General features: G+C 37.0%; 1 non-coding gene across 1 annotated transcript; it reads left to right on the forward strand.

Moving 5' to 3' along the window:
- Positions 1-16,668: 16,668 nt before the first annotated feature.
- On the forward strand, positions 16,669-16,771 carry LOC123783151 (U6 spliceosomal RNA). The gene has a single exon (XR_006777133.1). It is a non-coding gene; the product is annotated as a U6 spliceosomal RNA (small nuclear RNA).
- Positions 16,772-17,395: the final 624 nt, after the last annotated feature.

Here is a 17,395-nt window from a genome sequence, read left to right on the forward strand (position 1 = left end):
CTTAGTGAGTGTTCACTAAAGCTGCAGCCATCTCACTAAGTAAGGTGACACAGGCCCAGAGGACTTGCCAGGGCACCTGTGGCACAGCACTCCAAGAACCCCTGGCCGGTGCCTGCCTTTGTTCCAGCCACTCAGCCAAGGCACCCCTGTGTGGAGTGCTCCAGGGTTCACTGGCCCAGAACCTGCCTCAGCTCCTACTGCTCCTGTAGGGCACCCCTGCCCTGACCACCCCAGCACACCCCAGTTTGCACCCACTTCAGTTTCAGCTGTCCTGCCTGGGTGCCCTCTCCCAGGGAGCACCCCAGAAACTATGCCCATTTTAGCTCTGGCCATCCCACAAGGACAGCCCCAGCACCCCAGCCTATGCCACACACAGCTCCAGCCAGCAAACCAAAGTCATTAGGTATATGCAGTCTACATGGAATGGCCGTACACAAGATCATTCCTTTGAGTTTAAAAGTATCTGTTCCACCTAATTCATGGAAATAAACGCAAAGTCAAGCAAAATGGGGAGACAGAGAATATGATCCAAAGGAAAGAATAAGACAAAACCTCAGAGAAAGAACTAAATGGAGATGAGCAATATGCCCGGTAAAGAGTTGAAAATAATGAGCATAAATATGCTCCCTGCACTGGAGAGAACAGTGGAAGAGCTCCGTGAGAACTTGAAGACAAACTATAAAAAAAACTGAGTTGAAGAATACAACAACAGGGTGTATGGGTGGCTCATTTGGTTGAGTGTCTGCCTTCAGCTCAGGTCATGGTCCCGGGGTCCTGGGATCAAGTCCTGTATCCAGCTCCCTGCTCAGCAGGGAGTTGGCCTCTCCGTCTACCTGCCTCCCTCTGCTTGTGCTCTCTCTCTCTCTCAAACGAATAAAAAAAAAGAAAAGAAAATACCATAAAGGGAATCAACAGATTAGCAGATGCAGAAGAATCAATCAGTGATCTGAAAGACAGGATAACAGGAAGCAACCAAGCTGAACAGCAGAACAAAAAAAAATTTATTTTATTAAGTAGGCTCCATGCCCAGTGTGAAGCCCAACGTGGGGCTTGAACTCAACCCTGAGATCAAGACCTGAGCTGAGAGTCACATGCCTAACTGGTTGACTGAGCCACCCAATATACTGAAAAAGGAACTTTTAAAAACGAGGATACGTTAAGGGATCTCTTAGACAACATCAAGCAAACAAACATTCACATTATAGGGGCCCCAGAAGGAAAAGAGAGACTAGTGAGCAGAAAACTTCCCTTACCTGGGGAAGGAAACACATTTAGGTTCAGGAAGCAGAGTTCCAAACAAGATGAACTCTAGGTGGTCTACACCACATCATTAATTAAAATGTCAGTGATTAAAGAGAATTTGAAAAGCAGCAAGAGAAGAAAATAGGTACAAGGGGAAACCCCATAAAATTATCAGCTGATTTTTCAGCAGAAATTTGTAAGTTAGAGGGGGGTAGCTGCTGAAAGGAAAAAAACCTGCAACCAAGACTACCTGTAAGATTATCATTCAGAATTGAAGGAGAAATAGTTTCCCAGACGAAAGTTAATTACTACTAAACGAGCCTTACAAGAAATGTTTAAAGATTTTTCTTTACATGTAGAAGAAAAGGCCATAATTAGAAGAGAATTCTGAATAAAATGTTGAAACCATACACAGAACACATGATGGTGGAGGATTAAAAAAGTTATTTTAGAATGTGTTCAAACTGAAACATCAGCTTAATACATACATATATACTTGAGATGTTGTGTATGAACCTCATGGTAACCACAAACCCAAAACCTGTAACAGGCAGACAAAAATACAGAGAAAGAAAGCCAAACACTAAAGAAAGGCACCGATCACAGCAAGAGAAGAAAGGAACAACAAGAACTACAAAACCAGCCAGAAAACAATTAACAAAATGGCAATAAGTACATACCTATCAATAATCACTTTAATTGTAAATGGTCTAAGTGCTCCAATCAAAACACATAGGGTGGTGAAATGGATAAAAAAACAAGAACCATCTATATGCTGCCTACAAGAGACTCACTTAAGACTGAAGACACAGACTGAAAGTGAAAGGATGGGAAAAGGTACTCCATCCAAGTGGAAGGGAGAAAAAAGTCAGCGTAGCAATACTTTTATCAGACAAAAAGAAGACTAACAACAGAAAAGAAGGCCATTAACAATGATAAAGAGATCAATCCTACAAAAGGATATAATAATTGTAAATATCTATGCACCCAACATTGGAGTACCTAAGTACATACAGTAAATATTAATAGACATAAAGGGGAAAACTGACAGTAATACAATAATAGTAAGTGACTTTAACACACCACTTATATCAATGGATAGGTCATCCAGGCAGAAAACCAATAAGGAAACAGTGTCACTGAATGCCACATTAGACCAAATGGACTTTACAGATATATCCAGAACATTCCATCCAAAACCAATAGAATACACATTCTTTTCAAGTGCACATGGAACACTGTCCCAGATAGATCATATATTGGGTCACAAATCTCAATACATTTAAGAAGACTGAAATTATATCATGCATCTTTTCTGACCACAATGGTATTAAACTGGAAATCAATCATAAGAAATCTGGAATAAACAGATACATGAAGGTTAAATAACATGCTACTAAACAATGAATGGGTCAACCAAGAAGTCAAAGAGGAAATTAAAAAATACACGAAGACAAATGAAAATGAACACACAATGGTTCAAAGTCTTTGAGACACAGTGAAGCAGTTCTAAGAGGAAAATTTATAGCAATACAGGCATACCTAAGGAAACAAACAAAATATTTCAAATATGCAATCTAACCTTACACCTAAAGGGGCTAGAAAAAAAAAAAGAACAAACAAGGCCAAAGTCAGTAGAAGGAAATATTAAGATCAGAGTGGAAATAAATGAAATAGAGACCCCCCCCCCAAAAAAATTAATGAAACCAAGACCTGGTTCTTTGAAACAAATAAAACTGATAAACCTTTAGCTGCACTCATCAAGAAAAAAAGAGATGACCCAAATAAATGAAATCAGAAATCAAAGAGAAGTAACAACCCAACACCACAGAAATACAAAGGATTATAAAAGACGACTACCAAAAATATAGCCAACAAATTAGACAACTTAGAAGAAATGGAGAAATTTTTAGGAACTTACCAAACTGAAGTAGGAAGAAAAACAAAATCCAAACAGAACAATTACAAGTAACAAAATTGAATTAGTAATTTAAAAAATTCCCAAACACCAAGTCCAGCACTACATGGATTGACAGGTGAATTCTACCAAACAATTAATGAAGAGTTAACACCTATTCTCAAAATATTCCAAAAAAATAGAGGAAGGAAAACTTCCCAATACGTTCTACAAGGCCAGCATAACAAAACCAAAGACACTACAAAAAGAAGAAAATTGCAGGCCAATATCCCTCATGAACATAGATGCAAACATCCTTAACAAAATATTAGCAAACCATAATTGTAAATAATACATTAAAAAGATCATTCACCAGGGTGCCTGGGTGGCTCAGTCAAGCATCTGACTCTTGATTTTTTAAAAAGATTTTATTTATTTATTTGACAGACAGCCAGAGAGAGAGGGAACACAAGCAGGGGGTGTGGGAGAGGAAGGAGCAGGCTCACAGCAGAGGAGCCCGATATGGGGCTCAATCCCAGGACTCTGGGACCACGCCCTGAGCCGAAGGCAGATGCTTAATGACTCAGCCACTCAGGCACCCCATCTGACTCTTGATTTTGACTCAGATCATGATCTCGGGGTTATGAGATTGAGCCCTGTGTAGGGTTCTGTGCTCAGCAGGGAGTCTGCTTGAGATTCTTCTCTCTCCCTCTCCTGCTGCCTCTCCCCCTACTTGCCCACACATGCGCACGCACACTTTCTCTCTCTCTCATAAATAAATCTGGGGAAAAAGGGATCATTCACTATGATCAAGTGGGATTTATTCCAGGGATACAAGGATGGTTCAATATTTGCAAATCAATCAATGTAACACACCACATTAACAAAAACAAGAAAAATCATGATCTCAGATGCAGAGCTCATTCTTTTTTATGGTTAACTAACATGGATGGACTTAAGAGAGTATTATGCCAAGTGAAGTGAGTCAGAGAAAGACAAATATATGATTTCACTTATATGTAGAATCTAAAAAACAAACTGAACAAACAGACTCATAAATACAGGAAACAAACTGATTTTTGCCAGAGGGAGAGTTGTGGGGGGCATGGACAAAATGGGTGAAGGGAAAGGGGAGGTATAGGTTTCCAGTTATGGAATGAGTAATCATGGGGATCAAAGGTATAGCATAGAGAATATAATCAGTGGTACTGTGTTAACATTATATGGAGACAGATGGTAGCTACACTTGTGGTGAGCATAGCAAAATGGATAGAGCTGTCAAATCACTATGTTGTACACCTGAAACTAATGTGACATTGTGTGTTAGCTACATTTCAATTAAAACAAATAATAAATGAGGGCTAGAGCTAACATGGAAAATGTGCAAACTAGTTTCCTCACCAACCTTACGTGCCTATCCTTCAAGATAGGAGTTTAATTATTTGTTAACTTTAAGCATGGAATTATCACCATTATTACCAACATGGAGTTAACTGAAGTATTCACCAAAACTTAAAACAACAGGATAATTAAATGTCACTACATAAGAACATGGTAGGATTCTTTTTTTTTTAATTATCTTAGGATTCTGTGGAAAGCTAAAATGGTAAATACAGTGATGAAAGAAGCAATCAGGGAAATAGAAATCAAAACTACAATGAGATAGCACCTCACACCTGTCAGAATGGCTAAAATTAACACCATAAGAAACAACAGGTGTTGGAGAGGATGTGGAAAAAGGGAAGTGCTCTTGCACTGTTGGTGGGAATGCAAACTGGTGCAGCCATTCTGAAAAACAGTACGGAGGTGCCTCAGAAAGTTAAAAATAGAACTACCCCATGATCTGGCAATTGCACTACTAGGTATTTACCCAAGGAATACAAAAATACTAATTCAAAGGGATACATGCACCCTGATGTTTATAGCAGCATTATCAATAGTAACCAAATTATGGGAAAAGCCCAAATGTCCATCAACTGATGAACGCATAAAGAAGATGTGGCATATGTATACAGTGGAATATTAGTCATAAAAAAAGAATGAAACCTTGCCATTTGGAATGACATGGATGGAGCTAAAGAGTATTATGCTAAGTGAAATAAGTCAGAAAGGTACCATATGATTTCACTCATGTGGAATTTAAGAAATAAATCATCACAGGGGAATAAAAAGAGAGAGGAAAACCAAGCAACAGATTCTTAACTATAGAGAACAAACTGATGATTACCAGAGGAGAGGTGGGGGGCCGGTGGATGGGTTAAGGAGTGCACTTGTTGTGACAGGCATTGGGTATTGTATGTAAGTGTTAAATTCACCAAATTGTACTCCTGAAATTAATATCACACTGTATGTTAACTAGAATTTAAGAAAATAAAAAAAGAAGCTATCAACCATCTACTTTGGTGAAAATATGTTAAAATGGTTACTATAGTATGAGAGGATTGAGAAGAGTTTTTGGAAGCAGTAAACACACACACATAAATAATATGTAAATCAATACACATGCATACACACACGTATGATATTGTTGCTGAGAAGAATTTAAATCTCTCTACCTAACCAAATGTTAACTAGTTATATGCACATTCCATATCAGGTATCCACTTAAGTCCATATAGCTGAAAAATGAACAACATACGTGCAGGGACCCATGGGCTTAAACAATTGAATGACTGGATTGCTGACATTAAGAAATTGACAGTGTAATACCAAAACAATACAACAAATACCCAATCGTGAAATAACTATAAATCACTCAAGAATAAACAGAATTGCAAAACAGAAATTGCTAGGAGAAAACAGAATGAGAAATGACATCTTAATCTGGATAGTCAGCAACATAAGAAGCAATCACTTCTCTTGGCAGTGCTTATTGTACTACAGTAAAAGATGTGCTTTAGAAGGCACAAAATTGGGTGGCTCTGAGAAAAATGAATGATCAACTCTAGAGAGTACCATTTGTTAACTTATCAGATTTATCAGAATAAAATAAATTTCATATTCCTATTCTCCTAATGTCCTTGGACATTACCCCACAACACTGATGAGTTATGCAAAATTAACTATGTAGTAAGACCTGTAATGTTCTTGGCTGCCCGCTTTATTAACTTTTATTTGAGGATTTTAAGTTTACATTCTGTGTGAGTGCAGCGTTCAGCTAAATATACATTTTGATGCAGTAAGACTGATAATCTATAAAAAAAATAAACATTAGGAGTAAGGCAGTCTTATCAAATGTAAAAGCAGATTTTTAATAAAAGGAACAGCCAAAAGGAGTGGAAGTCATCCATACTCTGCTTTTTGAGGTCTTGCTGAATTTCTATTGCAGCACTCTTCTGTTGAAATTAGTTGTACAAAGCAAGATAATGACAGATAAAATAAGCTTTAAAATCCAAAGAGAAAATCCTTAGATTTTGTTGTATGGTTTTTCCAATATCCCAATAGGCTTATTTCTTTTTTTTTTTTAAAGATTTTATTTTATTTATTTGACAGAGATAGAGACAGCCAGCGAGAGAGGGAACACAAGCAGGGGGAGTGGGAGAGGAAGAAGCAGGCTCATAGCAGAAGAGCCTGATGTGGGGCTCGATCCCAGAATGCTGGGATCACGCCCTGAGCCGAAGGCAGACGCTTAACCGCTGTGCCACCCAGGCGCCCCCCAATAGGCTTATTTCTTATACAAATCTGTTTTAGGCTAAATATTTTAAAGAGTTCAGAATAGAACATTTCAGGGGCGCCTGGGTGGTTCAGTCGTTAGGCGTCTGCCTTCGGCTCAGGGCGTGATCCTGGAGTTCTGGGATCGAGCCCCACATCAGGCTCCTCCACTGGGAGCCTGCTTCTTCCTCTCCCACTCTCCCTGCCTGTGTTCCCTCTCTTGCTGGCTGTCTCTCTGTCAAATAAATAAATAAAATCTTTAAAAAAAAAAAAAAAGAATAGAACATTTCAAATAGAACACAGAGTGATGTGTACTTTTATATTTCAGGGCATTTTAGGGAAATGAATTGTATCTTGAGTCAATCTTTCCTAGAAAAGGCATTCACTAATTTTAAGTGCAGCAAAGACCCAGAATTATTATTGTAATATCTACTTTAAAGCCATAAATGTAAACTCCACTGCAATGTAGGTTTTATATAGGTTTGAATATATCAGGAGTTAATTATGTAAAATAACTACATAATGGTTAACTTCTAATAACAGATATCAGTCTTATCCCTTGATATCTGTATAATAAAATTTATTGTTGTTGTTAACTCTTAGAAGATAAATAACTTACATAATAGTTGAATTTAGTTATGTTCTATTTTTACTTTACATTTATAAGGCAACAAAGTTAAGGCTCTGTGACATGAAATACTTGTTAGACTTTTGTTGTGAGATGGAAAATAAGTGGCCCTTATTAAAAATAATCAGTGTTATCTCTCTCACATTCCTTTTTTATTTCTGCAACCATGAGAAAATAGTCTATAGAAAGTTAAACTAAGATAATAATTAAAAGTTGCTCTGAAACAGTGCTACTTAGAGTGGTTTGCAGAAAAGTTGCCATGGGATTTGTTACTGGTCTACAACAAGATAAGGGAACTACATCAAAATGTAAAAAACTACATTAACAAGTACATGGTTTTGTTCAGTTGACTTTTTCATTGCAAGATTTTCAAGATGAAAAAAGCAATGTGTTCTTTACATCGTGTTACAGGTTCTTATCTCAGTGAGAACCAGCTTAAATAGCATTGCTCTAAAGCATACAAATTGTTTGCTTCTGCATTTTTGGGAGCACTAAGAGAGTTTAATATGTGTGGTTTGCATCTTGTTTGGGATGGGGGAGTAAATTCTGTATGTCTTAGCATAATGGGGGAAAACACTTTAGAATAATTACTTAGCTTTGCAAATAATTATCAAGGAATCAAGAGTATCAAGATCAATGTATCTTCTAGAGGAAGATAGCAGACTAGGAAGCTCCAAGCCCCTGGTTCTCCTTGGAAACATGAAATAAACAACTAGAAACTGGATAAGATAACTTTATAGATGTCTAGAGGTCTGGAAAACAGCCGAAGATTTACAGTAACCAAGTGAATGCTCAGTAAAGAAAAAGCCACACTCAAAATGGTAGGACATTTTGTAGTGTGTTTACTTACTCTTGCCCTACCTTAAAACTGGTGCTGAGGAAGTAGTAGGAAGTAGTTGCCCAATTCCCAGTTTTGTCTCTTGAACCAAAGGGAAGAAAAACCAGACCTAGTTTTTAACATTCTAGACTATTTGGCAGTTGCCTGAAGGACTGGCCTGTTTCACCTAACTCAGAGCTCAGATAAGGAAAAGCTTGTAACTAGAAAAAGCCCTGGGAAGCATCAGATACTGTTAAAGCTGTATGGGGACTACAGACATGCAGATATGTAAGGCTAGAGATGACAGGTAGCACAATATAATAGAAGGCCCCCCAAATAGCCTAGGATGAAACTTTTGTGGAAATTAAGATATTTAAAAGTGCCATGTATATGGGGAGATTAAACAAACCACACACACACAGGCAGGACAAGACTTATGCCAAGAAAAGACCTTAAGTCACCACTCCAAGACAGGGAACAGATCTTGTCCTGCTAATTACTGAAGGTCTTCCTCAGCAGGAGCCATTCAGCAAAACTGGGAGAGGTGGCTGTTTTTTCAAATATTTAATTTTCAATTAAAAAAAATTACAAAACATACAAACAGAAAAACATGGTCCATTCAAAAGGAGAAAATAAAATGGAAGTAACCATCCCTGAAGGAACATAGACACTGGATGTGTTAAATGAAGATTTTAAAATACCTGTCTTAAATATGCTCAAAGAACTAAAGGAAAACAGAGACAAAGAACTAAAGGAAGTCAGGAAAACAATATATAAACAAAATGACAGTATTGACAAAAGGATCAAAATTATAAAAAGAACCAAGCAAAAATTCTAGAGCTGAAAAAATACAGTAACTGAATGGAAAAGTTCATCAGAAGGGTTCAACTGCAGACTTGACTAGGTAGGAAAATAAATCAGCAAACTTGAAGACAGCTCACTTGAATTAATCAAGTCTGAGAAGCAAAAGGAAAAGAATGAAAAAAAAAATGTACAAAGCCAAAGGGACAATAGGACACCATTAAGCAGCCCTGTATACACATTAAGTGAATCCCTGGGGAAGAAAGTTGCTGAGAAAGCATTTGAAAAAATAATCATCAATAATTTCCCAAAGTTGAAGTCACATTATGTACAAATCCCAGAAACGTAAAGAATTCCAAGTAGGTTAAACTCAAAGAGAATGACACCAAGATGCTTAATCAAATTCTTGAAAGACAAAGATAAAGAAAGAATCTTGAAAGCAGCAAGAGAAAATTAACTTGTCATGTACAAGGAAACCTAAATAAGATTGTCAGTGGATTTTTCAGCAGCAACCTAGGAGGCCAGAAGGCAGTGGAATAATACATGTAAAATGATGAAGGAAAAAAAATGTCAATCAAGAATTCTATATTTAGCACATCTGTCCTATAAAAAATTAGGGAAAAATTAAGACATTCCCTGATAAACAAAAACTAAGGGAGTTTATTACTACTAGACCTTCCCTACAAGAAATGCTTTAGGTTGAGAGGACACCAGATGTTGACTTAAAGCTAGGAAATTATAAATATCTGTAGTAAAGGTAAATATATGGACAAAAGACAAATCAGTATCGTAGTTTTATTTTTTATTTTTTTTATTTTTTTTAAAGATTTTTATTTATTTTTTTTGACAGAGAGAAAGACAGGCAGCGAGAGAGGGAACACAAGCAGGGGGAGTGGGAGAGGAAGAAGCAGGCTCATAGCAGAGGAGCCTGATGTGGGACTCGATCCCAGGACTCTGGGATCATGCCCTGAGCCAAAGGCAGACAGTTAACAACTGAGCCACCCAGGTGCCCCAATATCGTAGTTTTAATATGTAACTCCACTTTTTTCTGTTTTAAAAAACAAATATCTAAAAAATACATCTGTGTTAATGGGTACACAACATATAAATATATAATTTGTGACTTCACTAACGAAGGGGAATGGAGCTGTGAAGGAGTAGAATTTTGTGTGAGGTTGTTGGTATCAGTTCAAATTAGATTGTTACAACTTTAGGATATGCATAATCTCCATAGTAACCACAAAGAAACTGTCTATAGAACATGTACAAAAGGAAATGAAAAGGAATCAAAATGCACCATTACAGAAAACCAACTAAACACAATGGAAGGCAGTAATATAGGAAACGAGGGACAGTAAAAATTTTAGACATAAAACAAAATGGCAAAAATAAGTCAATCCCTGTCAGTACTTACTTTAAATGTAAATAAACTGAACTCCCCCAACAAAAGACATAAGTTGATATAATGGCTTAAAAACATGACTCCAGTATATGCTGTCTGAAAGAGATTCACTTTGTATCTAAAGACATGCACAGGTTCAAAGTGAACGGATGGAAAACTATATTCCCTATAAAAATCCCAATGATTTTTTAATGGAAATAGAAAAAGCCACCTTAAAATTAATATGGAATTTCAAGAGACCCTAAATAGCCAAAACAATCTTGAATAACAATAGAGGTCTCAGACTTCTTGATTTCAAAACTTACTATAAAACTATAGAAATCAGGGGCGCCTGGGTGGCACAGCGGTTAAGCGTCTGCCTTCGGCTCAGGGCGTGATCCCAGCGTTATGGGATCGAGCCCCACGTCAGGCTCCTCCGCTATGAGCCTGCTTCTTCCTCTCCCACTCCCCCTGCTTGTGTTCCCTCTCTCGCTGGCTGTCTCTACCTCTGTCGAATAAAAAAAAAAAAAAAAAAATCTTAAAAAATAAAAAAATAAAAATAATAAAAATAAATAAATAAATAAAACTATAGAAATCAAAGTAGTGTGGTACTTGGCATAAAGACAGTCATGTAGACAACTGGGATAGAAGAGATAGCACAGAAATAAATCCTCATAATTCAGCAACAGAATTTTTTTAAATGGATCAAGGACTTGAATAGACATTTCTCCAAAGATATACAAATGGTCAGTAACTACATGAAAAGATACTCAACATCATAAATCATTAGGGAAATGCAACTCAAAACCACAATGAAATACTTCCTCCTCTCTTTTACAGTGATTATTATCACAAAAAATAGAAAGTAATAAGTGTTGGTAAAGCTGTGGAGAAATCGGAATCCTTGTGTTTTGCTGGTGGGAGCTACGGGAAAGTGGTATGGTCATTTCTCAAAAAAACTAAACAGAGTTACTATATGATCTAGCAATTCGATTTCTGGGTACATATTCAAAAGTAATGAAAGCAGGGACTCAAAAAGATATCTGTACACTCGTCTTAATAAAAGCAGCAGTGCTCACAACCAAAAGGCAGAGGCAACCCAAGTATTCATGAACAGAGTAATGGATAAACACTGTGTGGTGTATACATATAATAGAATATTATTTGCCTTAAAAAGGAAAGTTATTCTGACCCATGTGACATGGATGAACCTTGTAAACATGCTGAGTGAAATAAGCCAGACATAAAAGGACAACTACCATATGATTCCACTTAGATGAGGTATCTAGAATAATCAAATTCATAGACACAGGAAGTAGAAGAGTGGTTGCCAGGGGCTGCAGCCAGGGGTTAAGGAGGAGTTATTGTTTAATGGATACAGTTGCAGTTGGGGAAGATGAAGACGTTTTGGAGACAGATGGTGGTGATGGTAGCACAACATGAATGTACTTAATGTACACTTAAAACGGTTAAAATTGTAAATTTTACTACAATACAATAAGTTTGAAAAACCTAAAATAGAATTACCCTGTGATCCAGCAATTCCTTTTTTGGGGTTTATACCCAAAAGAATCAAAAGCAGGGACTCAAGGAGATATTTGCATACCCAAGTTCATAGCAGCACTATTCACAATAACCGAAAGGTGAAAGCAGTCCAAGTGCATTGACAGATGACTGGATAAAGTTTTAAAAACTTTAAAAGGAGAACAATTTTTAAAATAAAGAAATAAAAGAATTTAAAAAATGACATTGAAAATAAGCAAAGAAGATCTAACAGAGATAATAGGAATTCCTAAATACATAACAAAGTAAAGAGAATGCTTAAAAATTGTATTTCAAGAAAACTTTCTGTAGTTTAAGTGTCTGCCACTAAGTTTTTTATTGTAATATAACTGCTTGACATTAAGCCTCTCATTGCCATGGCACCATTTCGAAGACATCCATCTCCAACAAAAATATTGCCAACTGTATAATGCAGCTACAAGCAAAACAACTGGATAAGGAACCAGGCTGTCCCCACCCATGAAGTTCCTGTTCTAGAAATTCCTGGGTATCCTAGATAACTGACCACTTGAATGTCCCTATTTTTTCCTTCCCATGCACTAATTTCTACTCTTATGCTTGAATTTGCCAGTAAAGAATGAACCCATCACCCTCAGACCCTAATAAAGACAGAACTTGGGCACACAGCCCTCAGACCCTAACAAAGACAGAGCTCAGGTCTGTGCTCCTGCCCATCCTCTCGACCTGTGATTTTGCCATGTCACCGTCAGGCATGCCCTGCACCCTCCAGAATCTGCAAGTAGTAAATTTTGTTCTTCTAAGCCTCTGATGGCGTTTGCTGAGGTGTGCCCTGAAATCATAACAAGAATGACAAGGGATGGCCCAGCACTAACTTTGGCTCCAGTCTAGGAAATGTCTATTGGAATTTGCCACTAGTAATATGGGCCCAGGCAAGTGTCTCAGGCATTCCTAGGTGACAGCATCACTATCAATAGTCTGGGACCGACACAACACTTTCTTTAAAATATTTAAAACTATATATTGAAAAGGAACATTGTATATCTGTGAATAGGACAAAATGACCAACACCAATACATCCTTGTAAATTACCAAATATTTTAGAGGGAGAAAATTTCTTTGAGCATTTTGGCAGAAAGTCCACATGACTTAGAAAATAAGATCATGATCAGATGTTGACAGCAACACTTTTATCCCAGAAGAACATGGGTTAATATATTTAAGATGGTCAAGGAGAGAAAATGTGAACGAAGAATTTTGTATCTGGCATAACTAACGTTCAAGTATAAGGGGCACAGACAAATCTATGAACATGTAGGAACTTCTATGTTCCTATGATCCCTTCCCAAGAAATCTAGAAAATGAGAGTCAGATACCAGAAGGGAAATTATGAAATATTTAGATATGAAAGACAGTGGATGCTGTGGGATACAACAGCATTTACAGGAAAATTTACTTTTAATGTTTACAGTAAAATACCAAAATAGTTTTTAAATCAATGTATTTACAGTGCAGCTACTATGGAAAGCAATATGGAGGTACCTCAAAAAACTAAAAATAGAACAACCATATGATGTAGTAATTCCACTTCTGGGTATTTCTCTAAACGAAATAAAAGCACCTCCTTGTAAAGAAATAGGCCCTGCATGTGCGCTGGAGCGTTATTGACAGCAGCCAAGACATGGAAGCAACCTAAGTGTCCATCAATGGATGAACAGATGAAGAAAATGTGGGGGGAGTGTGTGTGTACACACACAATGGAATACTATTAAACCATAGAAAAAAAGAAAATTTTGCCACTTGTGACAAGATGGATGGACCTTGAGGACATTATTCTAACTGAAATAAGTCAGGCAGAGATAAGTAGTATGATCTTAGTTATGTGTGGACTCTACAAAAACGAAACAACGCAAAACCCTGAACTCATAGGGAACAGATTGGGGGTTGCCAGAGGGAAGGCGGAAGGGGGGTGGGTGAAATGGTTGAGGGTAGTTAAAAGGTACAAATTTCCAGTTATAAAATAAATAAATCCTGGAGATATAATGTACACCCTTGTAATTATAGTTAATAATACTGTATTGTATATTTGAAAGTTGCTATGAGAGTAAATCTTAAAAGTTCTCATAAGAAAAAAATTGTAACTGTGTGGTGATGGATGATAATGATTATGATTATTTCACTATATAAACACTGAATCATATTGTACATCTGAAAGTAATATAATCTTGTATGTCAGTTATATCAGAAAGAAACAAACAAACAAATAAACAAGAGAAAAAAGAAAAGAACAAAGGAAAGAAAGAAAGAAAATTATCAGGCCCAAATGTCAATAAAGCCAAAGTTGAGAAACCCTGATCTCAGCAGTTTGATCAAGAACAGCTGATAGAAATGTATTAATTGTGATTAAGTATTTTCTTGAAGAAATTCAGTCAGAGAAAGACAAATACCATATGATTTCATTCATATGTAGAATTTAAGAAACAAAACAGATGAACATAGGGGAAAGGAAGGAAAAATAAAATAAAATGAAAATAGAGAGGGAGGCAAACCGTAAGAGACACAGAACTCTAGGAAACAAACTGAGGGTTGCTGGAGGCGAGGTGGAGGGGAAGGGTTAATTGGGTGATGGGCACTAAGGAGGGCACTTGATCAATGAGCACTGGGGGTTATAAGCAACTGATGAATCACTAAATTCTACCCCTGAAACTAATGATACAGTATATGTTAACTAAATATGAATTTAAATAAAGAATTTTTAAAAATTCCACAAGTAAAACCCCTCCCCCAATTTTTTTTCAAGGAGTATTGCAGTTGAGCCTGAGAGATATATACATCAGATATCATGTTTTTTGTCCTATTAGTTTTTTCTTAGAATATTAAAGGACATTATAAAAAATACAATAAAATAAATATATTTAATTAGAGAAAGAATAGAGAAAACCCTAGGTAAGTATGATGGAAATAATTAGTGCTTAGATGAAAGTTTAGAGTACTTAGTATCCATATTAGAAAAAAGAAAGGTCCAAAATTAATAATCTAAGTTTCTACCTTAAGAAGCTTGAAAAGCCATACAATGGAGTATTACTCAGGAACAAGAGGGAATGAAGTATTGATACAAGCTACAAGATGGATATACCCTGAAAACATATACTAAATGAAAAATCAGTTACCAAGGACAATGTATTGTATGATTCCATATATATGAAATGTCTAAAATAGGCAAATCTAGAGAGAACAAAAGCGGATTAGTGGTTGCCTGAAGACTGGGTAATCAGGAAGTGATGGCTAAAGTGTATAGAATTTCCTTTTTGGATAATGAAAATGTTCTAAAATTGACTGTGATGATGAATACACAATTCTGTGAATGAACTAAAAGATATCAAATTGTACATTTTAAGTTGTGTTGTATAGTATGTGAGTTATAGTTCAATAAAAACGTTTTTCAAAGGTTAGAAAAAGAACAAATCAAAAGCAGAAGGCAACTTAACAATAAAGATCAGAAATAAATGAAAGAGAAAACAGATCAACTGCAGAGAAATTAATGAAACCAAAAGCCAATTTCTTGAACAGATTGATAAAATTGCTAAGCCTCTAGCCAGAATGATAAAGAGCAGAGAAAAAGAAACAAATTACCAATATTGGGAATTTAAAAAGGGACATCACTACAGTTTCTACAGACATTAAAAGGATAATATTGGAATGTGATGAACATCTATACCAATAATTAGACAACTTACATGAACTGGACACATTTTTTTTATTTATTTAAATATTATTTATTTATTTATTTATTTGACAGAGAGAGAGAGAGAGGCAGTGAGAGAGGGAACACAAGCAGGGGGAGTGGGAGAGGAAGAAGCAGGCTTCCCGCTGAGCAGGGAGCCTGACGCGGGGCTCGATCCCAGAACACTGGGATCATGACCTGAGCCGAAGGCAGACGCTTAATGACTGAGCCACCCAGGCGCCCCTGAACACATTTCTTGAAAGGTACAAATTATCAAGAAGAAATGGTCTGAATAGCCCCATATGAAGTAAAGAAGTTGAATAATTAAAAACATTACCATCAAGCAAAGTTGGTGCCTAGATATCTTCAGTAGTAAATTCTATCAAACACATACAGAAGAATACCAACCCTATACAAATCCTTTTAGAAAATAGAGGAAGATTGGGGCGCCTGGGTGGCACAGCGGTTAAGCGTCTGCCTTCGGCTCAGGGCGTGATCCCGGCGTTCTGGGATCGAGCCCCACATCAGGCTCCTCCGCTATGAGCCTGCTTCTTCCTCTCCCACTCCCCCTGCTTGTGTTCCCTCTCTCGCTGGCTGTCTCTATCTCTGTCAAATAAATAAATAAAATCTTCAAAAAAAAAAAAAAAAGAAAATAGAGGAAGATAAAAGCTTTCTTACTCATTTAAGAAATAAGCATTACCCGGATTCTAAAACCACACAAAAACAATTTTAAAAAACTACAGATAAAAGCTCTTGTGATCACTGAAGCAAAATACCTTGCAAAATATTAGCAAGTCCACTTCAACAATAAATAAAAAGGTTAATATTCTATGACCGAGTTGTATTTATCTCAGGAATACAAGGTTGGCATAACATCCAAACTTCAATCTGTGAAATTTACCATGTTACCAGAAGGAGAGAGGAAAAAATGATCACATGATTCAGTAGATGCAGATGGAACTTTTGACAAATTTCAATAGCATTTGTGCTTTAAAAAAATAAAGCAGTGCTCGCGTCAGCAGCACATATACTAAAATTGGAACAATACAGAGATTAGCATGGCCCCGTGCAAGGATGACAGGCAGATTTGTGAAGTGTTCCATATTTTTTTAAAAAGATTTGACTTATTTGAGAGAGAGAGAGAGAGTGCGCCCACAAGTGGGAGAATAGCAGAGGGAGAAGGAGAAGCAGACTCCCGCTGAGCAGGGAGCTGGATGTGGGGCTCAATCCCAGGACCCTGGGATCATGACCTGAGTCGAAGGCAGACGTTTAACCAACTGAGCCACTCAGGCGCCCCAAGTGTTTCATATTTTTTAAAATGATTTCCAGTTCAAAACAAAATTTAAAGCAAACTAGCAATAGAAACTTGTTCAACTCAATAAAGGGCACTTATAAAAACCTTACTCTATCATCCTGTTTTCTCACTATATTTGGAATAAGGCAATAGTGTCTGCTTTCCCTTCTCCTGCTTAATACTGTGCTATGGTATGAATGTTTTTGTCCCTCCCCCACCAACTGATACCTTGAAATTATAATCCTAACTAATACCATATTATGATATTCATGGGTGGGGCCTCTGGGAGGTGATTAGGTCATAAGGGTGGAGCCCTTATGAAATGCATTATGATCTTATGAAAGATTCTACAGAGCTCCTTAGCCCCTTCCACCATGTGAGGACACAAGAACTCTGTGACCCAGATGAGGGCTCCCCTGACTACGTTGGCAGGTTGATC

This window comes from Ursus americanus, chromosome 6, assembly GCF_024610735.1.
Source record: "Ursus americanus isolate L20-20 chromosome 6, mUrsAme1.1.p, whole genome shotgun sequence".
Lineage (NCBI taxonomy): Eukaryota > Metazoa > Chordata > Mammalia > Carnivora > Ursidae > Ursus > Ursus americanus.